The sequence below is a fragment of the Mus caroli genome, unplaced genomic scaffold (assembly GCF_978045245.1).
Source record: "Mus caroli unplaced genomic scaffold, Mus_caroli_1 scaffold_9, whole genome shotgun sequence".
Taxonomy (NCBI): Eukaryota; Metazoa; Chordata; class Mammalia; order Rodentia; family Muridae; genus Mus; species Mus caroli.
This window is the reverse complement of record NW_028227264.1, coordinates 55,563,805-55,575,233: the sequence shown is the minus strand read 5'-3', so window position 1 is coordinate 55,575,233 and position 11,429 is coordinate 55,563,805.

Sequence of the window (11,429 nt, the reverse complement as noted above, 5' to 3'; positions counted from 1 at the left end):
TAACCATCAGCAGCATCAACAATGACCACCACCACCACCACCACCACCATGAGAGAATCAAGGATGCTCTCAACAGCACAAATGAATCTCAAATGCAATATGCTATGAGAGAGTTGCACAGAAGAATACAAAGAACATCCTTTCTTTTACATCTAATTTTGGAAGAGGTAAAACAGTAGTGATAGAGAGCAAATCAGTGGTTCCTATAGGACATAGGCAACTGTGTTCTTAAGCATGAAGACTTTCTAATTCTCCAAATTTCAGCCATTAGCTATTTTCAAGAACTCAGGAGATGATTTGCTATCATATGGAAACTTACCTTATAACCCATCACCAAGTTATGTCAGAGAATTCAGAGCCCCATTTCTCTGACAACATTTTCTAACAGTAGACAGGCAACTGAATGATTGAGTACATTTTCTGTATCTCTTCTAGCTCTCATCATGGGAAATTGGTCTGTGCTCCACAGTAGATACAGGTGTAGTGTAGATGTTAGGTGCTCCAATGATTGCTTTCTCCACACCATATCAGAACAGTAAACCTGGGAGAAAATGACTCTGTCACAAGCTCTGGGGTCTATGTGAGACTTGTTTTGGGGGTAATTATTTCCAAATACAAGAAATTACAAACTGCATGACCTCCCTGGAGGAAAAACTTGAAACACTCTTGCTTAAAACAGCAAATTTGGACATCTAAGTTATGTAAAATGACAAACACATTGAAAACATGGAAGAAACTTCTCAGGAGATTAAAACAAATACCACAGGGTACAGCGTAGAAGAGAGTGCTGATTTAACTTGGTATCATTGTGCAAACATTGGGTGTTACTAGTCAAAAGTCTAACGTCCTTTACAGCTTGCATTCAGAGAAAATGATGCTGAATGGAATTTTAACCTGATTGACAGAGGAGTAGATAGCAATTTCATATTATACAATAGCATTCAAATAGTCATACCGATAAGATGTAGGATTAATGATACACTACAACTCATGGATTGTAGGGAGAAATCGGAATTCCCTTTGGATGGAAGAAGACTTCCGGATAGAAAGAAAATCCTGGTCTCATGGAGCAAGGTCTAGAGATGTAGAAGTCAGCGCCTGGAAGATACATTTGCTTCCTGTTGAATTGTAATTACCACAGGTGGATCAACCTATCTCTTTGGGCATGTTGAAGGAACACAAGGACTGCTGGGAAGGAGGCCTGTTGGAGCCGCAGTCTCCATTCTAAAATAAATGCAAAAAAATCTCTGCTTGTTGCTCCTTGATGAATGGGGTACTTTCAAGGAGATGGACATTTGCATGCCTGAAGTTGATTCATTTTGAAGGAGTCTCGGGTTCTTAATACTTTACCTCAGCTACAATGGGCAGAATCAGAAGTTTGTTTAGTTAATTGTAAGCTGCTTAAAATCCTTCATTACATGTTTTGATAAATACAAGGCATGGACTTTATGCACTGATAATAATACTCAATAAAACACTGTACATGAGTTCCCAGCATTGGGTACATCTTTCTGGTGTAATTGTGAAGTTTTAAAGCTGTACTTTAGAAGAGTTGAAACTTTGTCAGTGATGTTTACAGAACTTTCTTTAATATTAAGGTGACAAGGATATGGGGAGGTAAATGTTGTTTCTGAAGCAGTAATAGAAACTTGAATGCTATTATACTGGAATATGTGTGTGGGAAATTAGACTCTAACTCATTCTAATAAAATAGTGGAGTTTAACAGTAAGTAATCCAGAACTCATAATAGTTCTTACAGACTAGGGCACATATTAATGTTTGATTCTTAGCTAGAAGTTTTTTTTTCTTATTGACTCATGATTTTAACTTCACTCCCTTTCTGCCACTATATTCTGTGTACTTCTGTTTTCTCTGACCGTATGATGGTTGCATATCGGGCCATCAGACTAAAAGATAGAATGAATCTTGAGAGATAATAGGCAGACACTTATTCTTCGAGGCTGGGCTGAAGTAGGGATCCTGCTTTAATCTCCAGTGTCTTCTCAGATGTTGACTGGCTTACACATCTGGACACAATCCTTCAGATCTCATCAAGTGAGCTTAGTTTCCCGTTCCTGTGGGCTGATTCCATGAATGAAGCACATGCCAGAACCTAGGGTTATCTGCGATGAGAGATGTGCTCTTTCCGGCCTTAGCAGCTGATTGATAACTGAGCGACCGTTTCTTAAATGAAGGAAATTAAAGCTTGGGATGGTGGTGTGAAAACTCTTCACAGCAAGCTGAAATAACATCTGGCTATACTTTAGAAGTTGCTGGCAAGTGCTTGCGGTCCCCTGGAACTCGGTCAGGCTGTATTAGGAGGAGATTTGGACTGCTGCTGTGAGAACAGTGCTTTAGAGTTCTCAGCTCTCACGAGTGGAGGCCAAACATTCTCCTGTGTATAGAGAGAATGATCGAATGCTTAGGATTAAAAAACAAACAACAAACTTTCCAAATACAACAAGTAGGCATTAAGACCAGGAAGTAACTAGAAATTTTACAGGACTTTTGAACTTGGTCTCCACACCTCTCAATATTTTCAGTGCTAAAAGCTGTCAAGCTCTGAATTCATCTGCTCTGGTAGAGTTTACCTTCCAAACATGGCCCTTGGAAAGGAGTGGTTTACGTGGACTCCTATTGAGAGCCATCACTAGCTTAAGTAAAGCTTAGCACGGTAAACACGCTGGGAAATGTCTGTGAAAATCACAGCAGATTAGCTCTGCATTTCCCTTTTTGAAAAATGCTTTTAACATTATTTGAGCAGAACTTGCATCAGAACAAATCTTTGGTTAAGTGTTCTTCTGGGCAGCAAGTGTGGTGAGAACCCTTAGAGACACTCCAGGAACACACGTTCAGAAGAATGCAATTTTGAAATACTTTCCCATTCGTTAGGATATATCACTCCCACAAGAGGCACTTTTTCCCAACTGTTATTAAAGGAATGTAGGTTTTCCTGAATTAGAGAAGACAGAACCTCTTATTTGGTGTTTCCTCTGGTAAGAAACCCATTTTCATGTTTCTTATCTATTCTGTTTGATTGCTGCCTATCCTAAGCATGGGCTACAGAATACTAGTCTGCTGCTATGTTTTCTAAACTTATTTTTATTAAAATTGAAGTTTTAATGTTATCTTAAAATTTTTAGAATAAAACACACTTTAATAGAGATTCTAATTCTGCAGTCTAAGTTGGAGTTTATTTCAATTTTAACTTACATATCACATTGTTTTTACTTTATTGGATATTTCCATGTAGAGCACATACTGCCTGTGTTTAAAAAAGAACCTACAATTATTCTTATGTTTTCTAGTCATATACACTTAGATGAATCCATGTATATATTACAATAATTTCAATATATTAAGTATTTTATAAAATACGGATACCTAAGTATTGTGTACTTATATGTACTGTATATGACTATATATGCATTATATGCCCATGGTTTATTGATGGCCTGAACCGTGTGAAACTGCTGGGAACTTTTATTGGTTTTCCACTTAGCCTTTATTGTGCTGCCTGAACATGCCCATCCTTCCTCATGTGGAAACACATTAAATTGATTTGATATTTTATTCCTTTAATGTCACTCTCAAGAATGAAAAGCCCATTTGCATCAAAACATCAATGTTGCCTTTGCAATGCTCACATTTTTTCTTATTTTTTGTTTCATTTCTTTCCCTTTTTTAAGGTTTATTTTGGGTGACTTTGTCATAGGTATGTAAACTGGAAAGAAATGCCACATCTCTGTAGCTTTTCTTTTTTATTTCCTACATTGTCCTTTTTCTATACAGAGCAATGGACAAGGAACAAAGCTTCCATTTTCTGATTCATCAAGAAAGGTCCTTGGACTCACCACTTCACATCACAGAAAACAGAACAGAGTAGGAACCCAACTAGATCTTGTAAAAGTCGAGGACACAGAGCAAATGGAAGAACACAGACTGGAAGGACAGATTGGTGAAGACTGGGAGTTACAACTAATTCTCTTGGATGAACCCGCCTAAAACCCACACTGCCATTGGAAAAGTAAAATATGCTTGGGGAGTTCCTGGAGACTGGGCATGTGGACAAGTCCAAGGGTAAAATAATCCAGGGACACAATTATTTACAGTTTTATTAGTTTCAAAATCAGAACTGTGAACAGGATATCACAGTAATGTTGGGGACCACCCCCCCTTTGCTTTTAGCATGGGAAGGGGAAAATTGCCTTCCTTTTGGAACAGTGTGTGTGTGTGTGTGTGTGTGTGTGTGTGTGTGTGTGTGTGAGTGCTTGCATGTGCGTGCATGTGCATGGGTGCATACATATATGGGAACACATGCACTAGAGGCATAGTTGGGTTTCTTCCTTGACCAATCTCTGTAGGAATATTTTCCTACTTTCAAGTGCTGACTTCTCTGCCCTCATATCTTGTTTCAATCCAGACATGGCTTTGTTTTGTTTATTCTTAGGAGCTTGTCTAAACATTGCTTCTCATTCATTCCATGCCTTTCCAATAAAAGTCACCGAGCCAATAAAGAACTTTAGAGAGAGAATAGGTAAGACTTTGAATTCTAGAAGGGGTGGAGACAGAGAAAGGGAGAGGAGGAAGGAGCCACAAGGAAAGTGAAGAAAACATCAGGAGAAGAAAACAGCATCAAAAAGGGTGAAAATTCCAAATAAGATGGGATTATTGTCTGGAAGGAAGAGTGAATAGCTTGGAGGTTTAGAATGGAGTAATAATTGCTCGGTATTTGATTCAAGGCAATTTTAATAAATCGTAGTCTCTTTGTGTGGTTATTGGAGAATTAGCTGGTTATGAAATACAGCAGTCAAAATAATTTTCTGCTTTTTTATATTAAAAATAATTCATTTTACAAATCTCCAGATTATCTTCTGAGATACCATCTCTCACTAAACCTGCTGCTCACCAATTGGTTAGATTAACTATCCTCAAAAGTCTGAGGATCATCTCTCTATCTCACAGTGCTGGAGTCCCAGGTGTGCAGCTTTGATGTGGTGTTGGTTATGAACTCAGGCCTTCATGCTTGCAATCTGAGCTTTTTATCCAATGAACAATCTCCCTAGCTTCAAATTACACTTTTTAAAAGCACATTAGTTAACTTTTTTTCTTAAAATGCCTGTCCCTAGGAAGAACTATCCATAGTTCTATAGGTAGAACCCAACTATTTAGTCCAATCAATAGGTTGGCAAAAAGAACTCCCCAACCTCACACAATTCCAGACTTCTACTTAGGAGACTGAAGTACTCAAATCTAGGTCATTTACTCATATCTTATCTTAAAACAGAGGACTGAAAAAATACTTGTGAAATTCACAGTGAGAGGTAGGAGGCAAGCTACGTGACTTGAGACCCAGTGATAGACCATAAGACACTCCTTCTTTACCTATATCTTACCACCATACTTCAAAAAGCCTAAGTATATCATATGCAGTTATTGAAAAAAATTACAAAATCTACTAAAAGGAAAAATAATATGCTTCACAATTTAAAAAGGCAGCAAAAATGAAACAAGAAACAACAGGAATAATAAATGAACACACTGAGAATTTTAAAAAAAGAAAACAATGTTTAGTGTGCTAAAGGTTTTCATAGATAAGGGAGAATGTGAAAACGTGGGCAATGTAAAAAGAATGATAAGTTATAAAGAATACTAAAAATTACTAGAAATCAGAAAGCACTATAATGAAAGAGCAAAGAATTTTTTAAAAAAAAATGTATCTATTTGTTTATATTGTCCCTCTAGGTCCCTCCTTCTCCGAGTCCCCCCTCTTTCCTCCATTTCTCCTCTGAGAGGGTAGGACCCCACCCTGAGTATCCCTCACCCTGGTACATCAATTGTCTGCCAGATTAGGTGCATGCTCTCCTGCTGAAGCCAGACAGAGCAGCCATGAAGACTGAGCTGTCTGTCTGTTACATATGTGTAGGGGGAACTCGGAGGACTGTTCTAGCCCTTGTATGTTCTTTGTTTGGTGGCTTAGATTCAGAGAGCTCCCAGGGGCCCAGGTTTGTTGACTCTGTTGGTCTTCCTGTGGGGTTTCCATCTACCAGTGGGTCTTTAATCCTTTTCCCAACTCTTCCATAAGTGTCCCTGACCTCCCTCTAATGTTTGGCTGTGGGTATCTGCTTCTGACTTAGAACACTTCTGGGTGGAACTTCTCAGGATAGTTATGCTAAGCTCCTGATGCAAGCATAACAGAGTATCATTCATTCTCAGGGATTGGTGTTTGTCCATGGGATGGGTTTTGTGGTGGGCTGGTTATTGGTTGATCTTTCCTTCTATCTCTGCACCATCCCTGCATTTCTTTCAGATAGGATAATTTCTGGGTTAAAAGTTTAGTGAGATTTCCCTACTAAGGATAAGGTGTGCCTATCCTTCCACTGGGAGCCCTGCATGTGTATAGGAGGTGACCTCTTCAGGTTCCATATCCCCACTGTTAGGCATCTCTGCTAACGTCACCTACATTGCTTGCTGGAAGCCTCCTCTATCAGGTCTCTGGAACTTCCTAAAGATTCTCCATCTCCTGCCCCTAGACAGCTGCAGATTTCCATTCAATCTTCTGGCTGACTGGGCCTCTCTCCTGTCTCCCCATGCACCTTATTCTGCCTTCCCAGCCCCCCTACCCCTAGTTGCCTCCCTCCATCTGCCCCCTATGACTATTTTATTTCCCCTTCCAAGTGTGATTCAAGCATCCTTACTTGAGTCTTCCTTCTTGTGTAACTTCTTTGAGCCTATGGGGGTGTATCATGAGTATTCTGTACCTTATGGCTAATATCCACTTATCAGTAAATACATACCATGCCTATTATTTTAGGTCTGGACTACCTCACTCAGGATGATATTTTCTAGTTCCATCTATTTGCTTGCAAAGTTCCTGATGTCCTTGTCTTTAATATCTGCATAGTATTCCATTGTGTAAATGAACCACATTTTCTGTATCCATTCTTTAGTTGAGGGGCATCTGAATTGTTTACAGATTCTGGCTATTACCAAAAAAGCTGTGAAGCCTGTGACCTTGGGGTATGGTGGAACATCTTTTAGGTATATGTCAGGAGCAGTATAGTTGGGTCAGCAGGTAGAACTATTTCCAATTTTCTGAGAAACCGCCAGATTGATTTCTAGAGTGGTTGAATAGGTTTACAGTCCTACCAGCAATGGAAGAGTATTCCTCTTAATCCACATCCTCATCAGCATATCCTGTCCCACGAGTTTTTGATCTCAGCCAATCTGACTAGTGTAAGGTGGAATCTCAGGGTCATTTGGATTTGCCTTTTGCTGATAACTAAGGATGTTGAGCATTTCTTTAAGTCCTTCTTGGCCATTTGAGAGTCCTCTGTTGAGAATTCTCTATTTAGTTCTGTGCCCTGATTTTTAATTGGGTTATTTGATATATTGGATTTTAACTTCTGGAGTTCTTCATACATCTTGGATATTAGACCTCTGTTGGATGTAGGGTTAGTGAAGATCTTTTCTAAATTTGTAGGCTACCATTTTTGTCCTATTGTCAGTGTCCTTTGCTTTACAGAAGCTTTTCAGTTTCATGAGGTCCCATTTATTAATTGTTGATCTTAATGCCTCAACCTTTAGTGTTCTGTTCAAGAAATTGTCTTCTATACCAATGCAGGCAAGACTCTTTCCCACATCCTCTTCTATTAGGTTTAGTGTATCTGGTTTTATGTTGAGTATCTTGATCCACTGGGATTTGAGCTTTGTATAGGGTGGCAAATATGGATCTATTTGCATTTTTCTACATGCAGACACCAGTTAGATCAGGGCCATTTATTGAAGATGCTTTCTTTTTTTATTGTATGGTTTTGTCCACTTTGACGAAAAACAACTGTCTATAGGTGTGTGGGTTTATTTCTGGCTCTTTGATTCTATTCCATTGATCAGCCTGTCTGTTTCTATATCAATACCATGGAGGTTTTTTTTTTTAATACTGTTGCTCTGAGAATAATTTCTTGATAAGCCTAGTAGAAGTGAACATAAGTGTTGAAGAAATTGCAGGTTTTGAGAACATATTGAAAGTTGTTTAACACTGAAAACAAAGGAACTGTCAGTGACCTAAAGCAGCACAAAAACCCAAACAGAACACAGTGTCGAAGTACTGTGAGGAAAAACAAAATGTATTACATATATGTAATTGGAATGCGAAGAGGGAAAACTAGGCCAAGAAAGAAATGTCTAAAACAGGAATAGCAAGTTTCTCAAATTATGTCCAACAGTTAATTACAGATTTAGGATATATATATATATATATATATATATATATATATATACTAACAATAAAGATCCTCAAAAGAAACCTATGCCAGGCATATGACACTTCAGAAAGTCAAAATTAAAACAGAACAAAATATAGGAGAAGCTGGAAAGGAATAGGTACATCTTATCTTTATAGAAGCAAGGTAAGAGTTACACTAACTGTATATCAGAGACCATCAAAGCAGAAACTGCATGCAAAGAAATATTCAAAGTACTGTGTGAGAAACCCCCATAAGTTTGAACCTTATATCATGAAAAAGTATTGCTAAGAAGTAAAAGAGAAATCATTTCCTCAGACAATTTATTGTCATTTTACCTGTCTTGCACGAAATGTCAAGCATTCATTAGAGAGAAAAAAGTAATGTCAGAAACTTAGACCTATATAGAGAAGTATTGTGGAAAATACTGATCTGGCAAAGCTGATTATTCAAAACATTAGAAACAATGCATTTGATCATGTGTACTTCCTATGTTTACATTATATATATGAAATATACATATATTTGTGTATAATTGAATGAAATATAACAATGATAATAGAATAGGAAGGAGAAATTAGGATTTATTTGTTACTGTATTGTTACTTTATTTGTTACTATCCAGGATCATTGGGAAATAGACTGGGAATCGCTTTACATATACATTGTTAATTCTCTCTCTCTCTCTCTCTCTCTCTCTCTCTCTCTGTATATATATATATATGTGTGTGTGTGTGTGTGTGTGTGTATATGTATATGTGTATGTGTATTTCTGTGTATCATATAATAACATCATAGTTGCTATGAGAAAGTACAAGCTTTCCCATTTTTAAGGCATTTTTTATTAGATATTTTCTTTATTTACATTTCAAATGCTATCCCCAAAGCCCCCTATACCTTCCCCCCGCCCTGCTCCTCAACCCACCCAGTCCTGCTTCCTGACCCTGGCATTCCCCTGTACTGGGGCATACGATCTTCACAATATCAAGGGTCTCTCCTCCCATTGATGGCCGACTGACTAGGTCATCCTCTGCTACATATGCAACTAGAGACACAGTTCTGTCAGGGGCGGGGGTACTGGTTAGTTCATATTGTTGTTCCTCCTATAGGATTGCAGACTCCTTTAGCTCATTGGGTACTTTCTCTAGCTCCTTCATTAGGGGCCCTATGTTCCATCCAATAGATGACTGTGAGCATCCACCTCTGTATTTGCCAGGTATTGGTATAGCCTCACTAGAGAGAGCTATGTCAGGGTTCTGTCAACAAAATCTTTCTGGCATATGCATCCCATTAAGTGTCAAATAGTAAATAAATATGTCCCTTTTTGCTACTGCTTATCTCCATCATACTAATATTAATAAGTAGCACAATAAGACAAAAATTGGAAGAAAAAAATAAATGGATAATGCAGATAGAAGTGAAACTTTCATTAATAGATGTCATAATCATCTATTTAGAAAATTTGAAATAATTGATGGAAATTCTTAGAACAAGCAATTAAAGTAATGTTTCTGAATTTTGGTAAAAATAATGCTAGTTACTGGTCTTCCTTGTACACAAGAAAATGAGAACTCAGGACAGAATCTTAAAACAGGGAGCAGGGGACAGGAACTGAAGCAGAAGCCACAAAGCCACACTAGTCACTGACTTGCTTCTTAACAGAACCCAGAAAGACCTGCCCAGAGGTGGCACTGCATATGCTACTGACTTCCCCACATTAATCATTAAACAAGAAATATCCATAGGCTTACCTACAGGCCAATTGTATGGGAGGATTTTCTCAATTGAGGTTGTCTCTTCCCAGAAGACCCCAAGTTGGGTTGAGTTGACAAAACTATAAGTAAATATTTTTAGAAGAAATAAAGAAATTATTATCTAAAACATACAAATAACTCTTCATCCTAAAAAGAATAATAACCAGCCAATAATGAGGATAAAAAGAAAAATAAATAAAAAAATGGGCTGAAGATTATTACACAACTCTCCCAACCAAATAAAAAGAATAGATGTTAAATAGATTTATAAAATAATGATGCATACTTATATGCTATTTGAATAAAAGTAACCTAAAGCAATGCTGAGATACCATTATGTAATTGTGTATATGGCTGATATGGAATGCCTAGAATGCCAAATATTGGCAGATATATATAAATCAAAAGGAGCTTACATTTATTTCTGGTGGATGCAAGTCATTTGATGGCTTCTGAAAAGGGTAAATATACTCAGTAACTGAACAATTCTACTCTTGGAGCTTGACCATAGACATAAAAATGCCCACACAGAGGCCAAATCCTAGAGGTGTAGAACACCATGATTCATGGTGTGGATACTTGGATATAACCAAAGTGTCCTGGAGAAGACAGCATGAGTAAACTTCTGTACATCTCGAGACTATTAGAGTATTAATATGCAGTAGACAGAATGTGCAGCCAGACCAGTAGTAGGCATGGAGGAACCTTAATCATTTCTCTAAGTGAGAGAAGCTGATATGAGAAGGCAATGGCATTATGGAAAAAGCAAAAACCAAGAGACAGTATAAAATAAAAAATAAAAATAAAAAAATGTCAGTGTTTGAAAAGGATTGATGACATGGGAAGAACAGAAAGAATCAGTGCAGCACAGAAGATATTTAGGACAACTAAATACACTTTATGTGTGCCCCAATGATGGATAGATTTTAATCTTCTGTCTGAATCATGGAACTTAGAACACCCATGAATAACCCTGGGAATGTAGGCAGTTACAATGGCTTCATCTATGTTCATTCCTTGTTGCAAATGTACATCTAGTGCTGCTTGTGGACTTCTCACAAATCTTCTGGAAAATCTTGTGCATACTTCTGCTCACTTTTGAGTGGCAAAATAGAAAGAAGTAGATATCTAGGATGGACATGGTCCTTTGTGGTTTTGTTGTAGATACTATAGAATTTCTCTTAAGGGATACATATGAGTTATTTGAGGTGCTTTATGTGTAGTTGGGGGGGGGTCAGTTATTCTATAAGCACTCCATATAGCTTGTCCCTAACCACAGAGCCCAAGCCAGCTTATTCCTTGTATAAGTGATTGGCAAGTTTAAATTTGGAACTTAAAGATACTGCAGACAGGTTGCCTTCTATTGTTTTCCCTGAACACACACCCTTCTTGCTCTTCACTGAGATCATCCAGACTTTCTACGGCTACCCT